Genomic DNA, 14,193 nt, shown 5'->3' on the forward strand with positions numbered 1-14,193 from the left:
GTGTAGAGCTGGTGTAACCAAATGGAAGCAATTAGTGTTTCCAAGCAAAAAATTAAATGTTCCTTCATAAAAAACATTCAAAACAATTAAGTCCGTTGATAAAATTCGGAAAACACAAACACAGAGGCTGTAGCAATATCTGGGATTGAGTTAGCCAAAACACAAGCAGATATCTCGGGTTTCATCCAGTCATATCCAGACAAATTTTTGTAGAATCCGTACGCAATGGACAGAGAAAATCATAGTAAAAATTCTTTTGGAGAAAAGCCAAGTCTTTTTGTTAGGCAAGTGCATAAAATGTCATGTACACAAACAGAAATATCATGTTTGTTTGCGACAGTTCCTCTAGCTTTTTCCCTAGAAAATAAGAATGTGAAGAGCTGGTGTCTCCATGTGAAACCAATTAGTATTTCCAAGCACAAAATTAAATGTTCCCTGCCAGTGCTGCGGCTCACTAGGCTAATCCTCCACCTTGCGGCGCCGCCACACCGGGTTCTAGTCCCGGTCAGGGCTCCGGAGTCTGTCCCGGTCGCCCCTCTTCCAGGCCAGCTCTCTGCTGTGGCCAGGGAGTGCAGTGGAGGATGGCCCAAGTGGTTGGGCCCTGCACCCCATGGGAGACCAGGAGAAGCCCCTTGCTCTTGCAATCCGATCAGCACAGTGTGCTGGCTGCAGCGAGCCAACCACGGCGGCCATAGGAAGGTGAACCAATGGCAAAGGAAGACCTTTCTCTCTGCCTCTCTCTCTCACTGTCCACTCTGCCTGTCAAAAATACATAAATAAATAAATAAAAATATTAAATGTTCCCTGATAAAAAAGTTCAAAACAATAAAGTCCATCGATAATATCTGGAAAAAACAAACATAGAAGTTTTCAAAACACAACTGTATATTTCTGGTTTCCTCCAGTAATATCCGGACAAAGTGGTGTGGAATTCATATGCAATGGACACAATCACACTGAAAATGGTTTTGGAGAAAAGCAAAGTCTTGTCATTAGGCAAGTGCAAAAAATGTCATGTATACAAACAGAAATATCATGTTTGTTTGCCGCAGTTCGTCCAGCTTTCTCCTTAGAAAATGTGAATGTGTAGAGCTGGTGTCTCCATGTGGAACCAATTAGTGTTTCCCAGCACAAAATTAAATGTTTCCTGATAAGAAAAATTCAAAACAATAAAGTCCATCGATAATATACAGAAAACACAAAACAGAGGCTATAGCAATATCTGGGATTGAGTTAGCCAAAACACAACCGGATATTTCTGGTTTCATCCAGTTGCAACCGGAAAAAGTGGTGTGGCATTTGTATGCAATGGACCGAGAAAATCACAGGAAAAATGTTTTGGGAGAAAAGCAAAGTCTTTTCGTTAGGCAAGTGCATAAAACGTCATCTATACAAACAGAAATATCATGTTTGTTTGCCGCAGTTCCTCTAACTTTCTCCCTCGGAAATACGAATGTATAGAGCTGATGTTTCCATGTGCAACCAATTAGTGTTTCCAAGGACTAAATTAAATGTTCCATGATAAAAAACATTCAAAATAATATAGTCCGTAGATAATATACGGAAAACACAAACACAGAGGCTGTGGCAATATCTGGGATTGAGTTAGCAAAAACACAGGCGGATATTTCTGGTTTCATCCAGTCATAACCGGAAAAGATGTGTGGAATTCGTATACAATGGAATGAGAAAATAACAGTAAAAATGTATTGGGAGAAAAGCAAAGTCTTTTCGTTAGGCAAGTGCATAAAATGTCATATATACAAAGGGAAATATCATGTTTGTTTGCCGCAGTTCCTACAGCTTTCTCGCTAGAAAATACGAATGTGTAGAACTGGTGTCCTTATGTGGAACTAATTAGTGTTTCCAAGCACAAAATTAAATGTGCCCTGATAAAAAACATTCAAAACAATAAAGTCCTTCGATATTATTCAGAAAACAAACACAGACGCTCTCGCAATATCTGGGATTCTGTTAGCCAAAACACAACCGGATATTTCTGGTTTCATACAGTCATTTCCACACATAATGCTGTGGAATTTGTGCGCAATGGACTGAGAAAATCAGTAAAAATGCTTTTGGACATAAGAAAAGTCTTTTTGTTAGACAAGTGCATAAAATGTCATGTATACAAAGAGAGATATCATGTTTGTTTGCCACAGTTCCTCTAGCTTTCTCCCTCGAAAATACGAATGTGCAGAGCTGGTGTCTCCATGTGGAACCAACGAGTGTTTCCAAGCACAAAATAAAATGTTCACTGATAAAACATTCAAAACAATAAAGTCCGCCGAAAATATCAGGAAAACTCAAAGAGAGAGGCTTTCGCAGTATTTGGGATTGAGTTAGCCAAAACACAACCGAATATCTCTGGATTCATCCAGTTATATCGAGAAAAAGTGGTGTGGCATTCGTTTGCAATGGACCGAGAAAATCACAGTAAAAATGGTTTTGGAGAAAAGCAAAGTCTTTTCGTTAGGCAAGTGCATGAAATGTGATGTATACAAACAGAAATATCATGATTGTTTGCCACAGTTCCTCTAGCTTTCTCCCTCGAAAATACGAATGTGTAGAGCTGGTGTCTGCATGTGCAACCATTAGTGTTTCCAAGCACAAAATTAAATGTTCCCTGATAAAATACATTCAAAACAATAAAGTCCGTCGATAATATCAGGGAAACACAAGGAGAGAAGCTTTCGAGTATTTGGGATTAGGTAAGCCAAAACAAAAACGGATATTTCTGGTTTCATCCTGTCATATCCGGACAAAGTTCTGTAGAATTCCTATGCAATGGACCGGGAAAGTCACAGTAAAAATGGTTTTGGAGAAAAGCAGTGTTTTCATTAGGCATGTACATAAAATGTCATGCATACAAACAGAAATATCATGTTTGTTTGCCACAGTTCCTCTAGCTTTCTCCCTCGAAAATACGAATGTGTAGAGCTGGTGTCTCCATGTGGAACCAATTAGTGTTTCCAAGCACAAAATTAAATGTTCATTGATAAAAAACATTCAAAACAATAAAGTCCGTCGAAAATATCAAGTAAACTCAAAGAGAGTGGCTATCGCAGTATTTGGGATTGAGTTAGCCAAAACACAACCGAATATTTCTTGATTCATCCAGTTATATCAAGAAAAAGTGTTGTAGCATTCGTATGCAATGGACCGAGAAAATCACAGTAAAAATGGTTTTGGAGAAAAGCAAAGTCTTTTCGTTAGGCAAGTGATGAAATGTCATCTATGCAAACAGAAATATCATGTTTGTTTGCCACAGTTCCTCTAGCTTTCTCCCTCGAAAAATACGAATGTGTAGAGCTGGTGTCTCCATGTGGAACCAATTAGTGTTTCCAAGCACAAAATTAAATGTTCATTGATAAAAAAACATTCAAAACAGTAAAGTCCATCGAAAATATCAAGTAAACTCAAAGAGAGTGGCTTTCGCAGTATTTGGGATTGAGTTAGCCAAAACACAACCGAATATTTCTTGTTTCATCCAGTTATATCTAGACAAAGTGTTGTAGCATTCGTATGCAATGGACTGAGAAAATCACAGTAAAAATGGTTTTGGAGAAAAGCAAAGTCTTTTCGTTAGGCAAGTGCATGAAATGTCATCCTCTAGCTTTCTCCCTAGAAAATATGAATGTGTCGAGCTTGTGTCTCCATGTGGAATCCATTAGTGTTTCCAAGCACAAAATTAAATATTCCCTGATAAAAAACATTCAAAACAATAAAGTCCGTAGATAATATCCGGAAAACACAGAGAGGCTGCGGCAATATCAGGGATTCAGTTAGCCAAAACACAAACGGATATTTCTGGTTTCATCCAGTCATATCGAGACAAAGTGGTGTGGCATTCGTATGCAATGGACCGAGAAAATCACAGTAAAATTGGTTTTGGAGAAAAGCAAAGTCTTTTCATTAGGCAAGTGCATTAAATGTCATGTATAGAAACAGAAATATCATGTTTGTTTGCTGCACTTCCTCTAGCTTTCTCCCTTGAAATACGAATGTGTAGAGCTGGTGTCTCCATGTGCAACCAATTAGTGTTTCCAAGCACAAAATTAAATGTTCCCTGATGAAAGACATTCAAAACAGTAAAGTCCGTCGATGATATCAGGGAAACACAAGGAGAGAAGCTTTCTAGTATTTGGGATTGAGTAAGCCAAAACACAAACGGATATTTCTGGTTTCATCCGGTCATATCCGGACAAAGTTTTGTAGAATTCATATGCAAAGGACCGGGAAATTCACAGTAAAAATGGTTTTGGAGAAAAGCAAAGTGTTTTCGTTAGGCATGTACATAAAATGTCATGCATACAAACAGAAATATCATGTTTGTTTTCCGCAGTTCCTCAGGCTTTCTCCATCAAAAATATGAATGTGTCGAGCTGGTGTCTCCATGTGGAACCTATTTCTGTTTCCAAGCACAAAATTAAATGTTCCCTTATAAAATGCATTCAAAACAATAATGTCCATCGATAACATCCAGAAAACACAAACACAGAGGCTGTGGCAATATCTGGGATTCAGTTAGCCAAAACACAACAAGATATTTCTATATTCATCCAGTCATATCTGGACAAAGTCGTGTGGCATTCGTAGGAACGGATCGAGAAAATCACAGTAAAAATGGTTATGGAGAAAAGCAAAGTCTTTTCATTAGGCAAGTGCATGAAATGTCATCTATACAAACAGAAATATCCTGTTTGTTTGCCACAGTTCCTCTAGCTTTCTCCCGGGAAAATATGAATGTGTAGAGCTGGTGTCTCCATGTGGAACCAATTAGTGTTTCCAAGCACAAAATTAAATGTTCCCTGATAAAAAAACATTCAAAACAATAAGGCCCGTCGATAATATCAGAGAAACACAAGAAGAGAAGCTTTTGAGTATTTGGGATTGTAAGCCAAAACACAAACAGATATTTCTGGTTTCATCCAGTCATATCTCGGCAAAGTGGTGTGGCATTCGTATGCAATGGACTGAGAAAATCACAGTTAAAATTCTTTTGGTGTAAAGCAAAGTCTTTTCATTAGCCAAGTGCATGAAATGTCATGTATACAAACAGAAATATCATGTTTCTTTGCTGCAGTTCCTCTAGCATTCTCCCTAGAAACTACAAATGCGTGGAGCTGGTGTCTCCATGTGTAACCCAATAGTGTTTCCAAGCACAAAATTAAATATTCTCTGATAAAAAACATTCAAAATAATAAAGTCCATCAATAATATCAGGGAAACACAAACACAGAGGCTGCAGCAATATCTGGGATTGAGTTAGCCAAAACACATCCGGATATTTCAGGTTTCATCCAGTCATATCCGGACAAAGTGGTGTGACATTCGTATGCAATGGACCGAGAAAATATCAGTAAAAACGGTTTTGGAGAAAATCAAAGTCTTTTTATTAGGAAAGTGCATGATATGTCCTCTATACAAACAGAAATATCACGTTTGTTTGCTGCAGTTCCTCTAGCTTTCTCCCAGGAAAATAAGAATCTGTAGAGCTGTTGTCTCCATGGGAAACCAATTAGTGTTTCCAAGCACAAAATTAAATGTTGCCTGATGAAAATCATTCAAAACAATAAAGTCCGTCGATAATATCAGGGAAACACAAGGAAGGAAGCTTTCGAGTATTTGGGATGGAGTAAGCCAAAACAAAAATGGATATTTCTGATTTCATCCAGTCTTATCCGGCCACGTCGTGTGGAATTCGTATGCAATGGACCGAGAAAATCACAGTATAAATGGTTTTGGAGAAAAGCAAATCTTTTTGTTAGGCAAGTGCATAAAATGTAATCTATGCAAACAGAAATATCATGTTTGTTTGCCACAGCTCCTCTAGCTTTCTCCCTAGATAATATGAATGTGTAGAGCTGGTGTCTCCATGTGGAACCAATTAGTGTTTCCAAACACAAAACTAAATGTTCCCTGATCAAAAACATTCAAAACAATAAAGTCCATCGATAATATCCGGAAAACACAAACACAGAGTTTGTAGCAATATCTGGGATTGCGTTAGCCAAAACACAAGTGGGGATTTCTGGTTTCATCCAGCCATATCCGGACAAAGTGATGTGGCATTCCTATGCAATGGATCGAGACAATCACAGTAAAAATGGTACTGGAGAAAAGAAAAGTCTTTTCGTAAGGCAAGTGCATGAAATGTCATCTACACAAAGGGAAATATCATGTTTGTTTTTCGCAATTCCCCTAGCTTTCTCCCTTGAAAATACGAATGTGTAGAGCTGGTGTCTCCATGTGCAACCAATTAGTGTTTCCAAGCACAAAATTAAATGTTCCCTGATGAAAGACATTCAAAACAATAAAGTCCGTCGATAATATCAGGGAAACACAAGGAGAGAAGCTTTCGAGTATTTGGGATTAGGTAAGCCAAAACACAAACGGATGTTTCTGGTTTCATCCAGTCATATCCGGACAAAGTCGTGTGGAATTCCTATTCAGTGGATCGAGAAAATCACAGTAAAAATGGTTTTGGAGAAAAGCAGCGTCTTTTCGTTAGGCAAGTGCATAAAATGTCATCTATGCAAACAGAAATATCATGATTGTTTGCCGCAGTTCCTGCAGCTTACTCCCTAGAAATTATGAATCTGTAGAGCTCGTGTCTCCATGTGGAACCAATGAGTGTTTCCAAGCACAAAATTAAATGTTCCCTGATAAAAAACATTCAAAACAATAGAGTGCATCTATAATGTCCGGAAAACACAAACACAGGGGCTGTAGCAATATCTGGGATTGAGTTAGCCAAAACGCAACCGGATATCTCTGGTTTCATCCAGTCATATCCGGAGAAAGTAGTGTGGAATTCATATGCAATGGGCCGAGAAAATCACAGTAAATATTCTTTTAGAGAAAAGCAAAGTCTTTTCATTAGGAAAGTGCATAAAAAGACATCTATACAAACAAATATATCATGTTTGTTTGCTGCAGTTCCTCTAGCTTTCTCCCCAGAAAATACGAATGTGTAGAGCTGGTTTCTCCATGTGGAACCAATTAGTGTTTCCAAGCACAAAATTAAATGTTCCCTGATAAAATACATTCAAAACAGTAAAGTCCGTCGATAATATCAGGGAAACACAAGGAGAGAAGCTTTCGAGCATTTGGGATTGAGTAAGCCAAAACACAAACGGATATTTCTGGTTTCCTCCAGTCATATCTGGACAAATTCATGTGGAATTCGTACGTAATGGACCGAGAAAATCACAGTAAAAATGGTTTTGGAGGAAAGCAAAGTCTTTTCGTTAGGCAAGTGCATGAAATGTCATCTAAACAAACAGAAATATCATGTTTGTTTGCCACAGTTCCTCTAGCTTTCTCCCTAGATAATATGAATGTGTAGAGCTGGTGTCTCCAAGTGGAAACTATTAGTGTTTCCAAGCACAAAATTAAATGTTCCCTGATAAAAAACATTCAAAACAATAAAGTCCGTCGATAATATCCGGAAAATACAAACACACAGGCTGTCACAATATCTGGGATTGAGCTAGCCAAAACACAACCGGATATTTCTGGTTTCCTCCAGTCATATCCGGACAAAGTGCTGTGGCATTCGTATGCAATGGATCAAGAAAATCACAGTAAAAATGGTTTTGGACATAAGCAAATCTTTTCGTTAGGCAACTGCATAAAATGTACTCTATACAAACAGAAATATCATGTTTGTTTGCCGCAGTTACTCTAGTTTCTCTCTAGAAAATACGAATGTGTAGAGCTGGTGTCTCCATGTGGAACCAATTAGCGTTTCCAAGCAGAAAATTAAATGTTCCCTGATAAAAAACATTCAACACAATAAAGTCCATCGATAATATCAGGAAAACAAACACAGTCTGCAGCAATATTTGGGATTGAGTTCAGCAAAACACAACAGGATATTTCTTGATTCCTCCTGTCATATCCGGACAAAGTTTGGTGGTAATCGTATGCAATGGACCGAGAACATCACAGTACAAATTTTTTTGGATAAAAGCAATATCTTTTCATTATACCAGTGAATAAAATATCATGTATACAAAGAGAAATATCAAGTTTGTTTGTGACAGTTCCTCTAGCTTTCACTGTAGAAAATACGAATGTGTAGAGCTGGTGTCTCCCTGTGGAACCAATTAGTGTTTCTTTTTTTTATTGTTAACAAACAGTGTTTATTAAGAATTCACAATAATTGTCTTACAGAACTTGCATGTGCCAAGGAATCATGGCAACAAAACTATAGAATAACATGTTGTCACATATATAAACAAAATGGTGAAATATTATGCTCTGGGGAATAAAACCCATTATAGAATAAATTACATTTTAAATCAGAATGACAAGCTTAAATGGAACATCTGGATTGTTGAGAGCTACTTGACTTTTAAAACTTACAGTCAGCAAAAGCAGGGTGACAGCCTAAAACCAAGGAAAAAGCACTCGGGCAGGACTTCTGAGACATGGTACTCACTTGAATTCTTTGGGTTCCAATCTTCTCAACCCTTTTAAAGTTGCTCCAGATTATCTTTCTTGGATCTTTAGAAACACTCAAAAGTCGAACTTTCTTCTGGGTCTCGAGTGTGATTCAAGGCGTATTTTTACTACGTTCAATAGAACAGATACCACTTTGCACTGACAGCATTGTCTCCTTTGAGAATGACTCCTGGAACTGCAGCGAGGCTTTCTCCAGCCTGTCTCACCAGTTGACACAATCCTGAAGCAAACATGCATCCTCCTCATCAGACACAAAAATGTTCAGAGGCATGTAAGGGAGTTCTTTTAATGCTGAATAATTATATGAAATGACACTGACAGATGAGCTGTTAAATCAAAGGAGCCTTTTAAATCTGTGAAAAACTTTGTTGAAATTTTATTCTACCTCCTTCCATGAATAAAGGATTATCTCAGTATATCCCCACATACTTCAGATGTTGCAAAATGTTACATTTTGAGTTAAATTTGGGATGGAAGATGATGACAATATCATGGAAGTGAATTCAACCCTGTCCCTGAATTGAAATTATTTACCTCTTCCAGATTTGCATTTTGTTAATGAGTCTTCAGAAAGTTCATGAAAAATGTGTTATAAAAAACTGTGCATGGGTTTAAAAACTTTCTGCACCAAAATACACTTGTCTTTGGATTTCATTTTGCCACAAACTTTCTGAAGTATCCTTGTGCTTACCACTGGGGTCGTGTAAGAGGTTGTAACTTCAACAAGATGGCTACATTTCATGTCTTCCATTACTAAAATTTATGGCTTTCTCTTTAAACAATCTGTAAAGTAGTCCCACTAAACTCAGAGATGCAAGATTATATCTGCAGCAGTCAGATTCTGGCAGTAACTCCTGAAATTTGATAGCTCTGTTCTCTTTCCCTAGACCCCACAGCAAGTGTGGCTAAGAAACAACGGAGACCTAACACCCATCCGTGGCTCCATGGAGTCAAAACCCATGGCAGTCTAGGGCTGGCTTAGCTGGTCATCGTCTAGTCCTTTACTTCTTTTCCTGCAAACAGATGTATCAGAAACCAACACTCCCAAACTAAGCTGTGCCTTCACTGGGTTAAGATTTACCTTTATGTCCGAATTCTGCTTCTTTTTAAAATTCTGAGGCCATGCTGTCCTGTATAAAGAGCATTATGCCTTAGAGAAAAGTAGCCTTTGCTGCCAAGTCTGGGTTTTCTATGGTAAAAAGGAGAAACTGACAGAAAATTTAGAACCAAATTTACTATCCAAATTTCCCTTGGGAAACCATGTATTTCTGTGCTATCTGAATGTTAAAGTGTCTTCTTTAAAGGCTCTGTGTTTTTGTAGGCTTTTTCAAGCCCTTTTAAAGAAAGCAGAATACAAACTGAGAAATAAAAATATGGTGACAAGTGACTATAGATAATGTAGTTAAGCATACTGCATTATTTTCTACTATAACCTATAGGTTATGATGGGTCTAACAGCTTTTATGGATATAATTTTACATACAAAATAAGCTAATTTCTCTTTCATTACTTTGAGGAATGAGAACACAGTTGTATTATTTACTATGCAGTTCCAATGCTGCCTCATATAAGTAATCTATAAAAGTGTCTATTCAGCATAGTTACTGAAAAAAACTCAACTATCAATGTCTCTTGTATTAGTTCTTTGAAAAATATTACTTTGCCTTTCCAAATTGTATTTTTAAAACAGGAAATTAAATCATACATGCACCATGTGTAGATTCCTCATCTCCTAGATATTTACTTTTTTAAAAATAAAACATGTGACAAAAGAAACACATTCTGAGGCAGTATTTGTGTATATATTTAAGGTCACAGTTTTCACTAATCTAAGAGAACATATCTACATAATATTTAAAATGAAATCTAGTGAAACCCCAACTTCTCATTTGAGAATTTACTATAAAAATATTAAAATGATAATTTCTCTTTTAAATGGTACTCGTATCTGTTATAATTTGGCAAATGGATTCCTTTCCATACACATTTTTTAGATCCAAAATATACATGACTGAAGGACCATGTAACAATGTATGTGATCTGTGTAGTGACATGAAGCAATAAATATCACACAGTAAAGAATTTATCACAAACTAAATATAGTAACAAAAGAAAAAGCTTATGTACACATTACCAAGTTCTTTACAACAAATTATAGTGCATGGTATATCGCAGCATATTTGTACACAAAGCTTCTAATGGGAACACTGAACAAAATCTGTAGTGTAGATCTTTACTTTTGATTTAATAAAGTTTGTCCAGTATCAAATAATATCAAAAGTCTAAAAAAATGAGTTTTTATCTCATGTTTATAAATTATTGCTTTATATACCATAAAAAACATAAGGTCAAAAGTGCAGTTTAAAAAAAAGGGGAAGTTGTTATTTTTGCTAAAAGCTAGAAAAATGTACTGTCCCATGTAAGAGGTGATCTAAAAGCTTACAGTTGCTTAGGAATTTCCCTGTAACTCATAAAACTTGGTTCTCATTTGTTATAAGAAAAACCAACACAGAGTGTTAAAAATAAAATAAAATAAAAATAAAATAATAAAATAAAATAAAATAATAAAAATAAGAATCAATGCATATGTAACTACAGGCCTCCCCCAAAGTGAATTCACTCTGTGTATTAGAATGAATGGGCCATCAATCAATGTGACCAAATTTGGGAAACTCCAAAGGCTAACCAGAAGTTATCTTCCTCAAATTCTTAGTCATAACTGGTAATGGTAATGGCATATACCCAGGGTTATGAAATCTTCTGGTGTAACTAACACAAAATATGATTTAAAGGTGATAAATCACATCATCTACTGCTTCTCACAGAAAATAAGGACTAAGCATCCAGTAACAAAAAGGCAGAAGTAGAGAAATTAGTCAAGAAACAGATGGATGAAACACAACTCTGGGTCTTAATTGGTAACTAGCTGTTTTCGACACATTTACAGAACCAAGGCCTATGCTGAAGTATGTGGTACATGAACCACTTATTTTTAAATAAGAAACTCAAAGCGTAAAATTGTAGGTTCATAAAACAATCAAGGTTAGAGAAAAAATATGTAAAAGAAATCTTATTTTTAAGTTTATTGTGGGACCAAAATATTGACAGAGCAGTTATCAGTCAAGAGCAGTATGTCTTTTGCTAAAACTAGGAGGCAGCCTGAGCCTGGCTCAACACAACCACTCCCCCCTTCAAGTGCCATCTCACCAGTGGTGCTTGGTTTATATGACACCAAGCATCAGCATATTACTTTTTCCACTGCATACAATAAGCTCCTTTGTTGATTTAACATGTATAGAATGCCTGAGATAATAAAGATGTCATCATTACAACAGGTTAATAGCAGATGAAGGTCATCCTTAGTTTTGACAGGGGAAGGGGTTGGCTGCCAGAAATAGCATGGGTATTGTATAGGCTGTATACTCATGTAGTTAGTAACCCACGTGTCACCTTGAGTGGAATATTAAAAGTCAATGGATATGGATGCTTGTGCAGAATCTTCTCGTCCCCTGACATAAATTTCACAGGGAATCTCCTCCATCACTCTATCTTCTAGGGCCTGTTCAGGGCACTCATGTGCCTGTTTGAAAGTGTAGCTACTTTTTTTGAAGGTGCTATTAAATGTTTTCATTGGCTGTGGTTGTGCAAAATCATTTCAGAAAGGAAGTTCCATGGAGCTGAGGTTGGTCCTGCTTTGTTTGACACTGGATGCCTGCGATCCACAGTGATGGTCGTGGATGCAGCGGGAGGCAGTGGAGGAGCGCCACATCTTCTGCTGGCTGTCTAGCTCTTCTGACAAGTCTGCCAGGTCTGCAGAAATTTCTTTGTCCCTTAGTGAGAACAGTTCATAATGGGGAGGATCAAACACTTCCTGGAACCCTGTTTTATTAAAAGCAGTTTTGCAAGTCATGACCTTTTTTCGAGGCTGCTTCACTTGCACTAAAGTAGAAATAATGAGAAGGATCAAGACAATCCCTGATGTAATGCCAATAATTGTTCCATGGGTTTTAGTGATTTGTTCAAATACTCCTGCTTTTTTCTTTTCTTAGCTTTTGGAGTAGCCTTAATTGTCCATATGCAATCAACTGCTTGGCCAGGTTTTGTTTTTTTCTTCTTGTTCTACTTGACTAGAACGTACTATTCCATCAGCTCCCAAGAGCTCAAACTGGCAATCTGGAATAAATGAATATTTTGTTCGAAATCCAAGTCCTTCAAGTTCTTCATCAGAACTAAACTTAATCCACATGAATCTCCCTGTTGATCTAATTAATGGAGGGCTTTTCATGCCACAGTAACGATCTATAAGAGGAGAGAAACCAAACGGCCCATCTCAAATTTCCAAGTGATCAAATCGACACTCAAATGATGGTTCTACATAATAACGTTCATCAAAGGTTAATTCTATTCTTTGACGTGGAGCAGCTTCCAAAATGTAGATACACTCCTTGTTTGGTGGGTATGAATCAGGATAATTTGGTGAAGCAAAATGACCTCCATTGCTGGTTCGAACCCAAATGCCACATTGGGTTGCAGGAACGTGCTTGATTCCAATATTTTGTCCATCTGGGTCTTTTGGGCCACAGCAATCCCTTCCACTACAAGTATTGTTATTAAGAACACTTTGAGGACCAGGCAGAGCTGCTCCAGGGCCATGTTCCTGAGCGGCCCAGCGCTTCGCAAAGGGACTGAGGCGGCGGCGCTCAAGGCCCTGCGTGGCGGCGGTGCTCACGGCCCTGCGTGGCGGCGGCTGCAGCCCCGCTCGGTGCCCATCAACGGCCAGCAGGCTGCCTCCAGTCCCCGTGGGGCAGCGCTCAGATGCGGTGGCCCACCATGCCCTAGCCCCTCGGCGAGGTCCCGCGTCCTCCCTATTCCCCCATGGTCGCCGCCTCCAACTGCACAGCATCCCATTCCATCCAACACTGCCCCGGAGCTGAGGCGCGCTGAAGCAAAAGCACGGGAGGAGGCGGGAGCAGCTCCGCCCGCGACCATGGCGCCAGCTCCGATGCCAATTAGTGTTTCTTAGCACAAATTTAAACGTTCCTTCATAAAACACATTCAAAACAATAAAGTCCATCGATAATATCCGGAAAACACAAACACAGAGGCTCTCACAATATCTGCGATTGAGTCAGCCAAAACACAAGCGGACATTTCTGGTTTCATCCAGTCATATCCGGACAAAGTGGTGTGGAAATCGTATGCAATGGACCAGAAAATCACAGTAAAAATGGTTTTGGACATAAGCAAAGTCTTTTCATTAGGAAAGTGCATAAAATGACATGTATACAAACAGAAATATCATGTTTGTTTGCCACAGTTCCTCTAGCTTTCTCCCTAGAAAATACGAATGTGTAGAGCTGGTGTCTCCATGTAGAACCAATTAGTGTTTCCAAGCACAAAATTAAATGTTCCCTGAAAAAAAAAAACATTCAAAATAATGAAGTCCATCGATAATATCCAGAAAACACAAACACAGAGGCTGTAGCAATATCTGGGATTTTGTTAGCCAAAACACAAGCGTATATTTCTGGTTTCCTGCAGTCATATCCGCATAAAGTTTTGTGGAATTCGTATGAAATGGACCGAGAAAATCACAGTGAAAATGGTTATGGACATAAGAAAAGTCTTTTCATTAGGCAAGTCCATAAAATGTCATGTATACAAAGAGAAATATCATGTTTGTTTGCCGTAGTTCCTCTAGCTTTCTCCCTAAAAATACGA

General features: G+C 38.1%; 1 pseudogene; it reads right to left on the reverse strand.

Moving 5' to 3' along the window:
- Positions 1 to 11,611: 11,611 nt before the first annotated feature.
- On the reverse strand, positions 11,612 to 13,125 carry LOC133755396 (neuropilin and tolloid-like protein 2; annotated as a pseudogene).
- Positions 13,126 to 14,193: the final 1,068 nt, after the last annotated feature.

Source organism: Lepus europaeus, unplaced genomic scaffold (genome assembly GCF_033115175.1).
Source record: "Lepus europaeus isolate LE1 unplaced genomic scaffold, mLepTim1.pri SCAFFOLD_43, whole genome shotgun sequence".
In the NCBI taxonomy this organism is placed as follows: domain Eukaryota; kingdom Metazoa; phylum Chordata; class Mammalia; order Lagomorpha; family Leporidae; genus Lepus; species Lepus europaeus.